Raw genomic sequence first — 19351 nt, 5'->3', positions numbered from 1 at the left:
CTCCCATGACTCGGAGGTGGAAGCTTTTGCCTTCCCTTTCCTCTTTCTAGAGGTTTCTCTGGCCTTAGGTGCCATAAATGGTTATGGAAAAACAAAAAGTAATGCTTTTACTACACCAAACTTAAAAGGTTTTCTTGTCCTCGAGCAAAAGAAGAAAGAAAGAAGTAGAAGAAGAAGAATTGGAGGAGAGGGAGATGAGAGATAGGTTCGGCCAAGGGGGTATAAGGTGATTGGTGAAGAGAATATAGGGAAGAGGATAGGATTTGATAGGTGAGTGGTGTTTTGGGTAGAGTGTTATAGAGATGTGTGAGGGGGTGAGAGAGAGAGGGGGTGGGGTAGGTGGGGATCCTGTGGGGTCAACAGATCCTGAGGGGTCAAGGACTTCTCATCTCTACTCCATTTAGGCGTGCAAAAACGCCCTTAGAGTGCAATTTTGGCGTTTAACGCCAGACTGCTGCCTGTTTTTGGCGTTAAACGCCAGCTTTTATATCTTTCCTGGCGTTTAATGCCAAGCTGTTGCTTGTTTCTGTCATTTAACGCCAACTTGGTGCTCTATTCTAGCGTTAAACGTTAGTCTGGTGCCCATTTCTGGCGTTAAACACCCAGAATGGTGCCAGACTGGGCGTTTAACTTCCATTCTGCTACTCTTACTGGCGTTTAAACGCCAGTAAGCTTATCCTCCAGGGTGTGCTATTTTTAATGCTATTTTTGAATTTGCTTTGATTTTGGCAGTTGTTTTTGTGACTCCACATGATCATCAAACTAAAGAAAACATGAAATAATAATGGAAAATAGAAATTTATCATAGATAAATAAAAATTGGGTTGCCTCCCAATAAGCACTTCTTTAATGTCAATAGCTTGACAGTGGGCTCTCATGGAGCCTCACAGATAATCAGAGCATGGTTGGGGCCTCCCAACACTAAACTTAGAGTTTGGTTGTGGCCTCCCAACACCAAACTTAGAGTTTAAATGTGGGGGCTTTATTTGACTCTGTATTGAGAGAAGTTTTTCATCCTTCTTCTCCAAGTGTACAGAAGGAGAACCTTGAGTCTTGAATACAAGGTAGTCCTCATTCAATTGAAGGACCAACTCTCCTCTGTCAACATCAATCACAACTCTTGTTGTGGCTAGGAAAGGTCTGCCAATGATGATGGATTCATCCTCATCTTTCCCAGTGTCTAGAATTATGAAATCAGCAGGGATGTAAAGGCCTTCAACCTTCACTAGCACGTCCTCTACTAGTCCATAAGCCTGTTTTATTGATTTGTCTGCCATCTCTAGTGATATTCTTGCAGCTTGTACCTCAAAGATTCCTAGTTTCTCCATTACAGAGAGTGGCATGAGGTTAATACCTGACCCTAGGTCACACAGAGCCTTTCCAAAGGTCATGGTGCCTATGGTACAGGGTATTAAAAATTTACCAGGATCCTATTTCTTTTGAGGTAAAGTTTGTTGAACCCAGGTATTCAGTTCATTAATGAGCAATGGAGGTTCATCCTCCCAAGTCTCATTACCAAATAGCTTGGCATTCAGCTTCATGGTTGCTCCTAAATACTAGGCAACTTGCCCTTCTGCAATGTCTTCATCTTCTTCAGAAGATGAATAGTCATCAGAGCTCATGAATGGTAATAGGAAGTTCAATGGAATCTATATGGTCTCTGTATGAGCCTCAGATTCCTTTGGTTCCTCATTGAGGTACTCCTTAATGGCTAGTGGACATTCCCTGATGTCTTCCTCACTGGGAATCACTGCCTTTTCACTCTCTCCAGGTTCAGCCATGTTGGTCACAGTTATGGCCTTGCACTCTCTTTTGGGATTCTTTTCTGTATTGCTTGGGAGAGTGCTAGGAGGAGTTTCAGTAACCCTTTTACTCAGCTGACCCACTTGTGCCTCCAAGTTTCTGATGGAGGACCTTGTTTCATTCATGAAACTGAGAGTGGCCTTAGATAGATCAGAGACTATATTTGCTAAGCTAGATGGGTTCTGCTCAGAATTCTCTGTCTGTTGCTGAGAGGATGATGGAAAAGGCTTGCCATTGCTAAACCTATTTCTTCCATCATTATTATTGTTAAAGCCTTGTTGAGGCTTTTGTTGATCCTTCTATGAAAAATTTGAATGATTTCTCCATGATGGATTATAGGTGTTTCCATAGGCTTCACCCATGTAATTCACCTCTGCCATTGCAGGGTTCTCAGGATCATAAGCTTCTTCTTCAAAAGATGCTTCTTTAGTACTGTTGGATGCATTTTGCAAACCATTCAGACTCTGAGAAATTATATTGACTTGTTGAGTCAACATTTTGTTCTGAGCCAATATGGCATTCAGAGCATCAATTTCAAGAACTCCTTTCCTCTGAGGTGTCCCATTACTCACAGGATTCCTTTTAGAGGTGTACATGAACTGGTTATTTGCAACCATTTCAATGAGTTCCTGAGCTTCTGCATGCATTTTCTTCAGGTGAATAGATCCACCTGCAGAATGGTCCAATGACATCTTAGACAATTCAGACAGACCATCATGGAATATATCCAGGATGGTCCATTCTGAGAGCATGTTAGAAGGACACTTTTTGATCAGTTGCCTGTATCTTTCCCAAGCTTCATAGAGGGATTCACTTTCTTTCTGCCTGAAGGTTTGAACATCCACTCTAAGCTTGCTCTACTTTTGAGGAGGAAAGAATTTGGCTAAGAAAGCCATGACCGGCTTATCCCAAGAGTTCAAGCTATCTCTAGGTTGAGAGTCCAACTATATTCTAGCTCTGTCTCTTACAGCAAAAGGGAAAAGCATAAGCTTATAAACCTCGGGATCAACTCCATTGGTCTTAACAGTATCACAGATCTGCAAGAATTCAGTTAAGGACTGAAAAGGATCTTCTTATGGAAGTCCATGAAACTTGCAATTCTGTTGCATCAGAGAAACTAATTGAGGCTTTAGCTCAAAATTATTTGCTCCAATGGCAGGGATTGAGATGCTTCTTCCATGGATGTTGGAATTTGGTGCAGTGAAGTCACTAAGCATCTTCCTTGCAATGTTGTTGGGCTCAGCCATTACTTCTTTTTCGAGATTCTCTGTAAGGTTTTCTCTGGATTGTTATGCTTTAGCTTCTCTTAGCTTCTTCTTCATAGTCCTTTCAGGTTCAGGATCTGCTTCAACAAGAATGTTCTTATCCTTGCTCCTGCTCATATGAAAAAGAAGAGGACAGAAAAGGAAGAGAAATCTTCTATGTCACAGTATAGAGATTCCTTTATGTAAGTAGAAGAAGAAAAGAATAGAAGAATGATGTAAAGAGAAGAAATTAAGAATTCAAACACAGAGAGGGAGAGAGGGTTCAAATTATAAGAAGAAGAGAAGAGTGTTAGTGATTAAATAAATAAATAGAAGAAGATGAGAGAGGGAGTTTTCGAAAATAATTAAAAGGAAAAGGAAAATATTTTTGTTTTTATTTTAAAATTTTGTTAGAATTCAAAAATTAAGAGAAGAAATAGAATAAAATTAAAATTTAAAACAATTAGTTAATTAAAAAGAATTTTGAAAAAGAAGTTAATGATTTTTGAAAATTAGAGAGAGAGAAAAGTAGTTAGGTGGTTTTGAAAAAGATATGAATTTTAAAATCAAACAAAAAGTTAAGTAGTTAATTGAAAAAGATTTGAAAATCAATTTTGGAAAGATAAGAATTTAGAAAAGATTTTGAAATTGATTTTGAAAAAGATATGATTTGAAAAAGATATGTTTGAAAAGATATGATTAAAAAGACATGATTGTAATTTATTTTGAAAAAGATTTGAAAAATAAATTTAGAAAGATTTGATTTTGAAAATTAAAGTTAATGACTTGACTAACAAGAAACTAAAAGATATGATTCTAGAATTTAAAGGTTGAACCTTTCTTAACAAGAAAGTAACAAACTTGAAATTTTTTAATCAATCACATTAATTGTTAGTAAAGTTTTTGAAAATTTGGAATGAAATTAAGAAAAAGATTTTGAAAACAATTTTTAAAATTTTCGAAAAACATGAAAGAAAAGATGAAAAAGGTTTGATTTTTGAAAAAGTTTAGAAAATATAGGATTTTTGAAATTGAAATCTTGACTTGACTAACAAGAAACAACTTATTTTAAAAAAAAAATTTACTAAGTCAATCCAAAGATTTCAAAATTTATGAGTGAAATAAGGAAAATATATTTTTTTATTTTTTTTAATTTAATGAGAAAAGTGATGAGCGGATAATTTATACGCTTTTTGGCATTGTTTTTAGTATGTTTTTAGTATGATCTAGTTAGTTTTTAGTATATTTTTATTAGTTTTTAGTTAAAATTAACTTTTCTGGACTTTACTATGAGTTTGTGTGTTTTTCTGTGATTTCAAGTATTTTCTGGCTGAAATTGAGGGATCTGAGCAAAAATCTGATCCAGAGACTCAAAAGGACTGCAGATGCTGTTGGATTCTGACCTCCCTGCACTCGAAGTGGATTTTCTGGAGCTACAGAAGCCCAATTGGCGCTCTCTCAATGGCGTTGGAAAGTAGACATCCTGGGCTTTTCAGCAATATATGATAGTCCATACTTTGCCCAAGATTTGATGGCCCAAACCGGCGTTCAAAGTCACCTCAAGAAATTCCAGCGTTAAACGCCGGAACTGGCACCTAATTGGGAGTTAAACGCCCAAACTGGCATAAAAGCTGGCGTTTAACTCCAAGGAGAGTCTCTACACGAAAATGCTTCATTGCTCAGCCCAAGCACACACCAAGTGGGCCCGGAAGTGGATTTTTATGTCATTTACTCATCTTTGTACACCCTAGGCTACTAGTTTTCTATAAGTAGGACCTTTTACTATTGTATTTGACATCTTGGTAGCTATCTTCTAATTTTATGCTATCTTAGATCATTTGGGAGGCTGGCCTCACGGCCATGCCTAGACCTTGTTCTTATGTATTTTCAACGGTGGAGTTTCTACACACCATAGATTAAGGTGTGGAGCTCTGCTGTACCTCGAGTATTAATGCAATTACTATTGTTCTTCTATTCAATTCCGCTTGTTCTTTGTCCAAGATATCACTTGTTCTTCAACTTGATGAATGTGATGATCCGTGACACTCATCATCATTCTCACCTATGAACAAGGTGACTGACAACCATTCTTGTTCTACAAGCATATGAGGCTTAGTGAATATCTCTTGGATTACTGATACACGATGCATGGTTGATCGCCTGACAACCGAGTGCTCGCCTGACAAACGAGCCAGCCATTCCGTGAGATCAGAGTCTTCGTGGTATAGGCAAGAACTGATGGCGGCATTCAAGAGAATCCGGAAGGTCTAACCTTGTCTGTGGTATTCTGAGTAGGATTCAATGATTGAATGACTGTGACGTGCTTCAAACTCCGAAAGGCGGGGCGTTAGTGACAGACGCAAAAGAATCACTGGATTCTATTCCGGCCTAATCGAGAACCGACAGATGATTAGCCTATGCTGTGACAGAGCATCAGGGACGTATTTTCACTGAGAGGATGGGAGGTAGCCATGACAACGGTGAAACCCTACACAAGCTTGCCATGGAAAGGAGTAAGAAGGATTGGATGAAGACAGTAGGAAAGCAGAGAGACGGAAGGGAAGGCATCTTCATTCGCTTATCTGAAGCTCTCACCAATGATATACATAAGTATCTCTATCTTTATCTTATTACTTTATTCGTTTATCACTATACCCATTTGAGTCTGCCTGACTGAGATTTACAAGGTGACCATAGCTTGCTTCATACCACCAATCTCCGTGGGATCGACCCTTACTCGCGTAAGGTTTATTACTTGGACGACCCAGTGCACTTGCTGGTTAGTTGTGCGAAGTTGTGTTTATGCCATGGTATTGAGCACCAAGTCTTTGGAGCCATTACCGGGGATTGTTCTGTGTATTAAAAAGTAGTGATCACAATTTCGTGCACCAAGTTTTTGGCGCCGTTGCCGGGGATTGTTCTTGTGTATGGACAACTGACGGTTCATCTTGTTGCTTAGATTAGGCATTTATTTTTTTTCGAAATTCTTGAAGATGAATTCTAGAGTTTCATGATGATTTGTTGAAATCTGGCTGGCTATAAAGCCATGTCTAATTTCATTGGACCGAGGTTTCAACTTATCATCACAAGAGCTTGTTGATCTTGCTTTTGGAGCAGTGATCTGCTAAGGCTTGGCTGGCCTTTGGCCATGTCTAGTGTTTTGGACCGAAGCTTTCTTTGAAAGCTTGGCTGGCTGTGAAGCCATGTCTAATTCCTGGACCGGAGTCTTAGACTAGCATTGCACTGATTCCTGGAATTCTCATTAAGAATTTTGATATCTTTTTCCACTTAATTTTCGAAAATCACAAAAAAATTCACAAAATCATGAAAACCAAAAATATTTTATGTTTCTTGCTTGAGTCTAGTGTCTCATCTTAAGTTTGGTGTCAATTGCATACATTCATTCATGTGTCTTAAGGATCTTCAAGTAATTCTTGATGATTTCTTACACTGATCTTTGAATTCTTTTGACTTGAGTGTTTATGTGTCTCATATAGTGTCAGTAGTATACAAACTGCTAAGTTTGGTGTCTTGCATGCATTGTTATTTGATTTCAGTTACATTTTGATTATTCTTTATTATTAAAAATCCAAAAATATTTTCAATTTGTGTCTTTTCAAGTCAATAATACAGAGAATTGAAGATTCAGAACATACTGCAGAGGAATTATACAGAAAAAGCTGGGCATTCAAAAATGCCCAGTGAAGAAGACAGACTGGCGTTTAAACGCCAGCCAGGGTACCTGGTTGGGCGTTTAACGCCCAAAAAGGGTGCATTTTGGGCGTTAAACGCCAAAATGGATACCATTCTGGGCGTTTAACGCCAGGATGGTGCTAGGGGGAAGATTTTGTTTTTCAAATCAAATTTTTTTTTCAAGTTTTCAAAGTTTTTCAAAATCAAATCTTTTTCAAATCATATCTTTTCAATCAAATGATTTCAAAATTAATTTCTTTCCTTTTTCAAAGATACTTACTAATAATTAATGATTTGATTTAAAATTTCAAGTATGTTGCCTTTTCTGTTGAGGAAGGTTTAATTTTTGAATCATATCTTTTCTTGTTAGGCAAGTCATTATTTTTTTAAAATCAAATCTTTTTAAAATCATTTTCAAATCAAATCTTTTTAAAATTGTTTTCAAATCATATCTTCTCAATCACATCTTTTTCAAAATAAGTTTTCAATCAAATCTTTTTAACTTCTAATTTCAAATCCTTTTTCAAAAATCACTTGATTTTTTTTCCACTTTTATTTTCGAAAATCAATTAGTGTTTTTCAAAAATGTTTTCAAAATATTTTAATTAATTTTCAAAAAATTACTTCCCTCCTTCTCACATCCTTCTATTTATGGAGTACCACTCCTTCTCAATGCACAATTCGAACCTTATCTAATTAAAGTTCGAATTCTTCTTCTTCTTCTTCTTTCTATTTCTCTTTTCCTCTGACACCTCAAGGAATCTCTATACTGTGATATAGAGGATTCCACATTTTCTTGTTCTCTTCTCTTTCATATGAGCAGGAGCAGAGACAAAGGCATTCTGGTTGAAGCTGACCCTGAACCCGAAAGGACCTTGAAGAGAAAGCTAAGAGAAGCCAAAGCACAACTCTCTTTAGAGGACCTGACCGAATTCTTCAAAGAAGAAGAAGACATGGCAGCCGAAAACAACAATAATGCAAACAATACAAGGAAGGTGCTGGGTGACTTTACTGCACCTACTCCCGACTTCTATGGTAGAAGCATCTCTATCCCTGCCATTGGAGCAAACAACTTTGAGCTTAAACCTCAATTAGTTTCTCTAATGCAACAGAATTGCAAGTTCCATGGACTTCCAATGGAAGATCCTCATCAGTTCTTAGCTGAATTCTTGCAAATCTGTGACACAGTCAAGACCAATGGGGTAGACCCTGAGGTCTATAGACTGATGCTATTCCCTTTTGCTGTAAGAGACAGAGCCAGAATATGGTTGGACTCTCAACCTAAAGAAAGCCTGGACTCTTGGGAAAAGCTAGTCAATGCCTTCTTGGCAAAGTTCTTTCCACCACAAAGATGGAGTAAGCTTAGAGTGGAAGTCCAAACCTTCAGACAGAAGGATGGAGAATCCCTCTATGAAGCTTGGGAAAGATACAAACAATTGATCAGAAAATGTCCTTCTGACATGCTTTCTGAATGGAGCATCATAGGTATTTTCTATGATGGTCTCTCTGAACTATCTAAGATGTCCTTGGATAGCTCTGCTGGAGGATCTCTCATCTGAAGAAGACGCCTACAGAAGCTCAAGAGCTCATTGAAATGGTTGCAAATAACCAATTCATGTACACTTCTGAGAGAAATCCTGTGAACAATGGGACAAGTCAGAAGAAAGGAGTTCTTGAGATTGATACTCTGAACGCCATTTTGGCTCAGAATAAAATATTGACTCAACAAGTCAATTTGATTTCTCAAAGTCTGTCTGGAATGCAAAATGCACCAAGTAGTACTAAGGATGCTTCATCTGAGGAAGAAGCTTATGATCCTGAGAACCCTTCAATGGAAGAGGTGAATTACCTAGGAGAACCCTATGGTAACACCTATAATTCTTCATGGAGAAATCACCCAAATCTCTCATGGAAGAATCAAGAGAGACCTCAACAAGGTTTCAATAATAATGGTGGAAGAAACAGGTTTAACAATGGCAAACCTTTTCCATCATCTTCACAGCAACAGACAGAGAATCCTAAGCAGAATCCCTCTGACTTAGCAACCATGGTCTCTGATCTAATTAAAACCACTCAAAGTTTCATGAATGAAACAAGGTCCTCCATTAGAAATTTGGAGGCACAAGTGGGACAGCTGAGCAAGAAAGTTACTGAACTCCCTCCAAGTACTCTCCCAAGCAACACAGAAGAAAATCCAAAAGGAGAGTGCAAGGCCATCAATATGGCCGAATTTGGAGAGGATGAAGATGAAGTGAACGCCACTGAGGAAGGCTTCAATGGGCGTGCACTGACCTCCACTGAGTTCCCTAATGAGGAACCATGGGAATCTGAGGCTCAAAATGAGACCATAGAGATTCCATTGGACTTACTTCTGCCTTTCATGAGCTCTGATGAGTATTCTTCCTCTGAAGAGGATGAGTATGTCACTGAAGAGCAAGTTGCTAAATACCTTGGAGCAATCATGAAGCTGAATGACAAGTTATTTGGAAATGAGACTTGGGAGGATGAACCCCCTTTGCTCACCAAAGAACTGGATGACTTGTCTAGGCAGAAATTACCTCAAAAGAGACAAGACCCTGGGAAGTTTTCCATACCTTGTACCATAGGCACCATGACCTTCAAGAAGGCTCTGTGTGACTTAGGGTCAAGTGTAAACCTCATGCCTCTCTCAGTAATGGAGAAGCTAAGGATCTTTGAGGTACAAGCTGCAAAAATCTCACTAGAGATGGCAGACAATTCAAGAAAACAAGCTTATGGACTTATAGAGAATGTTTTGGTTAAGATTGAAGACCATTACATCCCTACTGATTTCATAGTCCTAGAGACTGGGAAATGCATGGATGAAACCATCATCCTTGGCAGACCTTTCCTAGCCACAGCAAAGGCTGTGATTGATGTTGATAGAGGTGAACTGATCATTCAAGTGAATGGAGAATCCTTTGTGTTTAAGGCTCAAGGATATCCCTCTGTCACCATAGAGATGAAGCATGAAGAGCTTCTCTCAAATCAGAGTCAAGAAGAGCCCCCACAGTCAAACTCTAAGTTTGGTGTTGGGAGGCCACAACCAAACTCTAAGTTTGGTGTTGAACCCCCACATTCAAACTCTATGTTTGGTGTTGGGAGGTTCCAACATTGCTCTGAGTATCTGTGAGGCTCCATGAGAGCCCTCTGTCAAGCTACTGACATTAAAGAAGCGCTTGTTGGGAGGCAACCCAATATTATATTTTACATATTTTCTTTTATTATTTTATTTTATTTTGTAGGTTGATGATCATAAGAAGTCACAAAATTAATTGAAAAAGCAAAAACAGAATGAAAAACAGGAAGAAAAACAGCACACCCTGGAGGAAGATGCTGCTGGCGTTCAAACGCCAGTAAGCCTAGCAGTTGGGCGTTTAACGCCCAGTCTGGCACCATTCTGGGCGTTTAACGCCAGAAAGGGGCACCAGACTGGCGTTAAACGCCAGAAAAGGGCAAGAACCTGGCGTTAAACGCCAGGAATGGGCACCAGCCCGGCGTTTAACGCCAGCAATGGCTCAAAACGTGAATTTTGAGGCCATTTGGTGCAGGGATGACTTTTCCTTGACACCACAGGAACTGTGGACCCCACAGGATCCCACCACCACTCTCTCTCTTCTTCCCCCATTCACCAATCACCTCAACACCTCTTCTCCAAAAACCCTTCACCTATCAAATCCCATCTTTCTCTTCACCACTCACATCCATCCTTCATCAAACCCCACCAACCTCACCCTTCAAATTCAAACCACTTTCCCTCCCACACCCACCCATAATGGCCGAACCTCATCTCCCCTCTCTTCTATATAAACCCTTCTTCACCCCTTCATTTTCACACAACCTAAACACCACTTCTCCCCCTCTTTGGCCGAACACACCTCCATCTCCCTCTTCCTCATTTCTTCTTCTTCTACTCTCTTCTTTCTTCTTTTGCTCGAGGACGAGCAAACATTTTAAGTTTGGTGTGGTAAAAGCGTTGCTTTTTCGTTTTTCCATAACCATTTATGGCATCCAAGGCCGGAGAAACCTCTAGAAAGAGGAAAGGGAAGGCAAAAGCTTCCACCTTCGAGTCATGGGAGATGGATAGGTTCATCTCAAGGGTGCATCAAGACCACTTCTATGAAGTTGTGGCCTTGAAGAAGGTGATCCCCGAGGTCCCTTTTTCACTCAAAAAGGGTGAATATCCGGAGATCCGCCATGAGATCCGAAGAAGAGGTTGGGAAGTGCTTACCAACCCCATTCAACAAGTCGGAATCTTGATGGTTCAAGAGTTCTATGCCAATGCATGGATCACCAAGAACCATGATCAAAGTGTGAACCCGGATCCAAAGAATTATCTCACAATGGTTCGGGGGAAATACTTGGATTTTAGTCCGGAAAGTGTGAGGGTGGCGTTCAACTTGCCTATGATGCAAGGAGATGAACATCCTTACACAAGAAGGGTCAACTTTGATCAAAGGTTGGACCAAGTCCTCACAATCATGAGAGAGGAGCAACAAAGGCAAAGAAGAGACATTGAGGAGCTCAAGTACTCCATAGGACCTTCAAGAGGAAGGAAGAGCCGCCATCACTAAGGTGGACCCGTTCCTTGATTTCCTTGTTCTTTATTCTTCTGTTTTTCGAATTTTTATGCTTATGTTTATCTATGTGTGTGTCTTATGATCATTAGTGTCTTAGTGTTTATGCCTTAAAGTTATGAATGTCCTATGAATCCATCACCTTTCTTAAATAAAAACGTGCTTAATCGAAAAGGAAAAGAATTGCATGAATTTTGAATTTTATAACAGTTTAATTATTTTGATGTGGTGGCAACACTTTTGTTCTCTGAATGTATGCTTGAACAGTGCATATGTCTTTTGAATTTGTGGTTCATGAATGTTGGCTCTTGAAAGAATGATGAAAAAGGAGACATGTTACTGAGGATCTGAAAAATCATAAAAATGATTCTTGAAGCAAGAAAAAGCAGTGAATACAAAAAAAAAAAGAAAACGAAAAAAAAAGGGGAAAGAGAAAGAAAAAGAAAGAAATAAAGTTGTGATCCAAGGCAATAAGAGTGTGCTTAAGAACCCTGGACACCTCTAATTGGGGACTTTAGCAAAGCTGAGTCACAATCTGAAAAGGTTCACCCAATTATGTGTATGTGGCATGTATGTATCCGGTGGTAATACTGGAAGACAGAGTGCTTTGGGCCACAGCCAAGACTCAATAAAGTAGCTGTGTTCAAGAATCATCATACTTAACTAGGAGAATCAATAACACTATCTGGATTCTGAGTTCCTAAAGAAGCCAATCATTCTGAGTTCCAAAGGATAGAGTGAGATGCCAAAACTATTCAGAGGCAAAAAGCTAAAAGCCCCGCTCATCTAATTAATACTGATCTTCATAGATGTTTTTGGAGTTCATTGCATATTCTCTTCTTTTTATCTTATTTGATCTTCAGTTGCTTGGGGACAAGCAACAATTTAAGTTTGGTGTTGTGATGAGCGGATAATTTATACGCTTTTTGGCATTGTTTTTAGTATGTTTTTAGTATGATCTAGTTAGTTTTTAGTATATTTTTATTAGTTTTTAGTTAAAATTCACTTTTCTGGACTTTACTATGAGTTTGTGTGTTTTTCTGTGATTTCAGGTATTTTCTGGCTGAAATTGAGGGATCTGAGCAAAAATCTTATCCAGAGACTCAAAAGGACTGCAGATGCTGTTGGATTCTGACCTCCCTGCACTCGAAGTGGATTTTCTGGAGCTACAGAAGCCCAATTGGCGCGCTCTCAACGGCGTTGGAAAGTAGACATCCTGGGCTTTCCAGCAATATATGATAGTCCATACTTTGCCCAAGATTTGATGGCCCAAACCGGCGTTCAAAGTCACCTCAAGAAATTCCAGCGTTAAACGCCGGAACTGGCACCTAATTGGGAGTTAAACGCCCAAACTGGCATAAAAGCTGGCGTTTAACTCCAAGGAGAGTCTCTACACGAAAATGCTTCATTGCTCAGCCCAAGCACACACCAAGTGGGCCCGGAAGTGGATTTTTATGTCATTTACTCATCTTTGTACACCCTAGGCTACTAGTTTTCTATAAGTAGGACCTTTTACTATTGTATTTGACATCTTGGTAGCTATCTTCTAATTTTATGCTATCTTAGATCATTTGGGAGGCTGGCCTCACGGCCATGCCTAGACCTTGTTCTTATGTATTTTCAACGGTGGAGTTTCTACACACCATAGATTAAGGTGTGGAGCTCTGCTGTACCTCGAGTATTAATGCAATTACTATTGTTCTTCTATTCAATTCCGCTTGTTCTTTGTCCAAGATATCACTTGTTCTTCAACTTGATGAATGTGATGATCCGTGACACTCATCATCATTCTCACCTATGAACAAGGTGACTGACAACCATTCTTGTTCTACAAGCATATGAGGCTTAGTGAATATCTCTTGGATTACTGATACACGATGCATGGTTGATCGCCTGACAACCGAGTGCTCGCCTGACAAACGAGCCAGCCATTCCGTGAGATCAGAGTCTTCGTGGTATAGGCAAGAACTGATGGCGGCATTCAAGAGAATCCGGAAGGTCTAACCTTGTCTGTGGTATTCTGAGTAGGATTCAATGATTGAATGACTGTGACGTGCTTCAAACTCCGAAAGGCGGGGCGTTAGTGACAGACGCAAAAGAATCACTGGATTCTATTCCGGCCTAATCGAGAACCGACAGATGATTAGCCTATGCTGTGACAGAGCATCAGGGACGTATTTTCACTGAGAGGATGGGAGGTAGCCATTGACAACGGTGAAACCCTACACAAGCTTGCCATGGAAAGGAGTAAGAAGGATTGGATGAAGACAGTAGGAAAGCAGAGAGACGGAAGGGAAGGCATCTTCATTCGCTTATCTGAAGCTCTCACCAATGATATACATAAGTATCTCTATCTTTATCTTATTACTTTATTCGTTTATCACTATACCCATTTGAGTCTGCCTGACTGAGATTTACAAGGTGACCATAGCTTGCTTCATACCACCAATCTCCGTGGGATCGACCCTTACTCGCGTAAGGTTTATTACTTGGACGACCCAGTGCACTTGCTGGTTAGTTGTGCGAAGTTGTGTTTATGCCATGGTATTGAGCACCAAGTCTTTGGAGCCATTACCGGGGATTGTTCTGTGTATTAAAAAGTAGTGATCACAATTTCGTGCACCAAAAAGAGAAAAACTACAAAATGACTCAACACATAAAAATTTTAGATTAAAACAAATGATGCATGCAAGAACACTATGAATGTCAAGATGAACACCAAGAACACTTTGAAGATCATGATGAACATCAAGAACTTATTTTTTGAAAAATTTTCAAGAAAAGAAAAACATGCAAGACACCAAACTTAGAGATTTTTCATTTTTAGACACTATGAATTCAAAAAATGCATATGAAAAACAACAAAAGACACAAAACAAGAAAATATGAAGATCAAACAAGGAGACTCATTAAGAACAACTTGAAGATCATGAAGAATGCAATGTATGAATTTTCGAATTTTTTTTTAGAAAAATTAAAACATGCAATTGACACAAAACTTAAAAATTAACACTAGGCTCAAACAAGAAACACAAAATATTTTTTTTATTAAAATTTTTTCGAAAATTATTTTTGGAAAAGAAAATAAGAAACTCAAAATTTTTAATAAGAACTCCAGGAATCATGCAATGTTAGTCTAAAGCTTCAGTATAAAAAGATTAGACATGGTCAGCCAAGCTTCAGCAAGACATTGCATACAACAGCCAAAGTGATGGGAATCGACTAGCTCCTGTGATGATAAAAGCATCATCTAAAACTTTAGAATTCATTCTTAAAAATTCTGAAGAAAAAAATAAAAAGAAAAATACCTAATCTGAACAACAAGATGAACCGTCAGTTGTCCAAATTCGAACAATCCCCAGCAACGGCGCCAAAAACTTGGTGCACGAAATTGTTATCACCAGGCATGGATCCAGGAACTTGGTGCACAATACCATGATTCACATGTCTCTTCACAACTTCGCACAGCTAACCAGCAAGTGCACTGGGTCATCCAAGTAATACCTTACGTGGGTAAGGGTCGATCCCACAGAGATTGTCGGCTTGAAGCAAGCTATGGTCATCTTGTAAATCTCAGTCAGGCGAATTCAGATAGTTATAGAGTTTTGATAATTAAAAGATAAATAAACACAAAATAAAGATAGAGATACTCATGTAATTCATTGGTGGGAATTTCAAATAAGCGTATGGAGATACGTTATTCCTTCTGAATCTCTGCTTTCATACTGTCTTCATTCAATCATTCATACTCCTTTCCATGGCAAGCTGTATGTTGGGGATCACCATTGTCAATGGCTACCTTCCATTCTCTCAGTGAAAATGGTCCTTTACTATTTCTGTACGGCTAATCAACTGTCAGATTTCTCGTCTCGGATGAAAAATACCAGGCACAGCTACCGCATGGCTAATCAGCTGTTGGTTCTCGATCATGTCGGAATAAGATCCAATGATCCTTTTGCGTCTGTCACTACGCCCCATAGTCACGAGTTTGAAGCTCGTCAATGTCATCCCTTCCCAGATCCTACTCGGAATACCACAGACAAGGTTTAGACTTTTCGGATCTCAAGAATGCTGCCAATTGATTCTAGCCTATACCACGAAGGTTCTAATCTCAGATTCAGATGCCCCATTGTTAGAGGGGAGTCGATGTGAATCATTGATTAGAAACCCAAGAGATACACACTCTAGCTTTCGCAGGTAGAACGGAAGTGGTTGTCAGGCACGCGTTCATAAATTGAGAATGGTGATAAGTGTCACGGATCATCACATTCATCATGTTGAAGTGCGAGTGAACATCTTAGAATAACAATAAGCTTGAATTGAATAGAAGAACAACAGTACTTTGCATTAGTACTCGAGGAACAGCAGAGCTCCACACCTTAATCTATGGTGTGTAGAAACTCCACCGTTGAAAATACATAAGTGATGAAGGTCCAGGCATGGCCGAATGGCCAGCCTCCCAAAGTGATCAAAAGATCAAAAGATGATCAAAAGGTTCAAAGATGTTCCAAAAGAGATATATGAGTACAATAGTAAAAAGTTCTATATATACTAAACTAGTTACTAGGGTTACAGAAATAAGTAAATGATGCAGAAATTCACTTCCGGGCTCGCTTGGTGTGTGCTTGGACTGGACATTGAAGCTTTCATGGGTATATACTTTTCTTGGAGTTAAACGCCAGTTTTTATGCCAATTTGGGCGTTTAACTGCAGCTTCTATCCTGTTTCTGGCATTTAGCGCCAGAATAGGGCAGGAAGTTGACGTTTGAACGCCAGTTTGTATCGTCAAAACTCGAGCAAAGTATGAACTATTATATATTGCTAGAAAGCCCACGATGTCTACTTTCCAACGCAATTGAGAGCGCGCCATTTGGGTTTTTGTAGCTCCAAAAAATCCATTTCGAGTGCAGGGATGTCAGAATCCAATAGCATCAGCAGTCCTTTTTCAGTCTCTGAATCAGATTTTTGCTCAGGTCCCTCAATTTCATCCAGAAAATACCTGAAATCACAAAAAAATACACAAACTCATAGTAAAGTCCATAAATGTGAATTTTGCTTAAAAACTAATAAAAATATACTAAAAAGTAGCTAGATCACACTAAAAACTACCTAAAAACAATGCCAAAAAGCGTATAAATTATCCGCTCATTAGTGGATCACCATTATCAATGGCTACCATCCGTCCTCTCCGTGAAAACATGTCTGCTATGGTTTTGCGCATGTCTAATCATCTGTCGGTTCTCACTTGTGTTGGAATAAGATCCATTGATCTTTTTGCACACTGTCACTGCGCCCAACAGTCGCGAGTTTGAAGCTCGTCACAGTCATCCCTTCCTAGATCCTACTCGGAATACCACATACAAGGTTTGGAATTTTCAGATCTTATAAATACCGCCAATTGATTCTATCCTATACCACAAAGGTTCTAATCTCACAGAATTGAGTGCTCTGTTGTCAGGAGAGACAATCAAATTCGTGAATCACGAGCCCAAGAGATACACACTCAAGCTGTTGCATGTAGAATGGAAGTGGTTGTCAGGCATGTGTTCATAAGTTGAGAATGGTGATGAGTGTCAGGGATCATCACATTCATCACATTGAAGTACGAGTGAATATCTTAGAATAGAAGCAAGCGCGATTGAATAGAGAACAGTAGTAATTGCATTAATTCATCGAGACACAGCAGAGCTCCTCACCCACAACCATGGGGTTTAAAGACTCATGCCGTCAAAGGTACAATAAGAAATGTAAAAATGTCATGAGGTACAAAGTGAATCTCTAAAAGTAATTTTTATACTAAACTAGTAACCTAGGTTTACAGAGAATGAGTAACTAGGTGCAGATGGTGCAGAAATCTACTTCTAGGGCCCACTTGGTGTGTGTTTGGCTGAGCTTCCTAGCTTTCACGTGCACGGGACGTTCTTGGAGTTTAGATGCCAGTTTTGGTTCCAGTTTTGGCGTTTTACTCCAGCTTTGGTGCCAGTTCTGGAGTTAAATGCCAGAAAAAGGTCTTTGGTGGGCGTTTTGACGCCAGTTTAGGCCATCAAATTTCGGAAAAAGTATGGACTATTATACATTGCTGGAAAGTCCAAGATGTCTACTTTCCAACGCAATTAAGAGCGTGCCAATTAGGCTTCTGTAGCTCTATAAAATCCATTTAGAGTACAGGGAAGTCAGAATCCAACAGCATCTTCAGTCCTTTCTCAGCCTCTGAATCAGATTTTTGCTCAGGTCCCTCAATTTCAGCCAGAAAATACCTGAAATCATAGAAAAATACACAAACTCATAGTAAAGTCCAGAAATGTGATTTTTGCATAAAAACTAATAAAAATATAATAAAAAGTGAGTAAAACATGCTAAAAACTATGTGAAAATACTACCAAAAAGCGTATAATTTATCCGCTCATCACTTATGCAGTCTCTACTATGAATGCGGCCAACTCCTCCCTTTCCAAAACCGAATTTTTGCTCTATCATGTACACATGTACATATCACATGCGGACACTTGCATATGCGAAAAACTATCACAAATGCAACCTTAACACTCCTAACCTTGTCTAAAACTCATCCGTTTGAGTTAATATTCAAAATGGCCCTTGAAATTTGACCCACAGCTCAATTTAGCCCTCTAATTTTCAATTGACCCAAATTATACCGTGAAAATTTAAGGTGTGACTCAAGTTGGTCCTTCTGTACATTTTTGTCACCGTAGAGATGACGTGGCACAATTAAATGACGTCGTTTTGCTATTCGCGCCTAAACGATGTTGTTTTACTGTTCCTTCGTTACACAAACTCTCAATTGAAACCCCTTCTTCTTCCTCCTCAATTTGATCAGTAAATCCTCTCTCTCTCTCTCTGTGTCTCTCTCTTTCTCTCTCTTTACACAAATCTCAATTCAAACTTCTTCTATCTCTTCCTTAATATTTTTTTTATTTTCTGGCAAGGAAAACAAAAAACCAGAAAAGAAGAACAAACCCTCTTGGGAAGAACAAAGCTAAGATAAATCAAAAAGCAAAACATGCATAACACCCCAAATTTGCCAACCAGTCAGTCACGCAGTTTTCCTCACGATGAACATGCTCAAAGTGAACAATCCAATGTCTAAGAAGAAGGTCATGGATTAAGTTCACAAAACAATATAAAAACAGCACCAACAATATAAAAATTTTATCTCCATTCACCATAATCATATAAAAACGGCAACAAATCAACATATTATAATCCAATAACTAGATAACTAAAAAAACTAAAAGCTTAACTGATAATGTGAAGGCAAAACGCGAGGGGAGAAGAGGGAGACCAAGAACAGGGATGCAAAGACTAGCGAGGGAGAGACAGTAGCAACGGGAGCCCTGTCGAATGAAGACGCGATGATGACGACGAGAGACACATAGTAGAACAGAAGCAAGGAGACACGACGACATAGTGAAGGCGAGCCACGAACAGAGGCGATGACGCAATGTCGAAGATGCACAAGAGCCAGGACGAGACGCAGAGGAGCCGGCGTCGTGGAAGCAATCGTGCAGTGGGCGGTGGCAGATTTGTGAATGTGACTGTGTGAGAGAGTGAGAGGGAGGCGAGACGCAACTCGTAAGCACATGATGTGGTAGATCCAGCAAGAGGCGCGGCGATAGAAAACCAAAAGAGAGAGAGAGAGAGAGAGAGAGAGAGAGAGAGAGAGAGAAATTTACTGATCAAATTGAAGAGGAGGAAGAAAAAGAAGGGAGTCAATTGAGAGTTTTTGTAACAAAGGAACAGTAAAATGACATTGTTTAGGGACGAACAGCAAAACGATGTCATTTAATCATGGAGTTAAGCCCCACTTTGTTCCTTAAGATTGCAAGTTGCACCGATTTAGTCCTCGAGATCCCAATTGCTCTAAATTAGTCCCCTAAATTCGAAAAAATGCACCATATTAGTCATTCCCACATTTTTCGTTATCGGATCACTAATGCCATCAGTGACGTGGCCAATTCTTGCCACTCTGGACATTAGATAACATGGCATAAAAGT

The 19351-nt window shown here is 39.3% G+C and overlaps 1 non-coding gene across 1 annotated transcript; it reads right to left on the bottom strand.

Annotated features, from left to right (window-relative positions):
* Positions 1-8098: 8098 nt before the first annotated feature.
* Positions 8099-8206, bottom strand: LOC130972586 (small nucleolar RNA R71). Its single transcript, XR_009083746.1, has one exon. It is a non-coding gene; the product is annotated as a small nucleolar RNA R71 (small nucleolar RNA).
* Between the last annotated feature and the right edge of the window lie 11145 nt (positions 8207-19351).

Source organism: Arachis stenosperma, chromosome 3, assembly GCF_014773155.1.
Source record: "Arachis stenosperma cultivar V10309 chromosome 3, arast.V10309.gnm1.PFL2, whole genome shotgun sequence".
NCBI classification, from domain to species: domain Eukaryota; kingdom Viridiplantae; phylum Streptophyta; class Magnoliopsida; order Fabales; family Fabaceae; genus Arachis; species Arachis stenosperma.
Note: the sequence above shows the minus strand (reverse complement) of the source record. Positions and strands in the feature narration are given on the sequence as shown.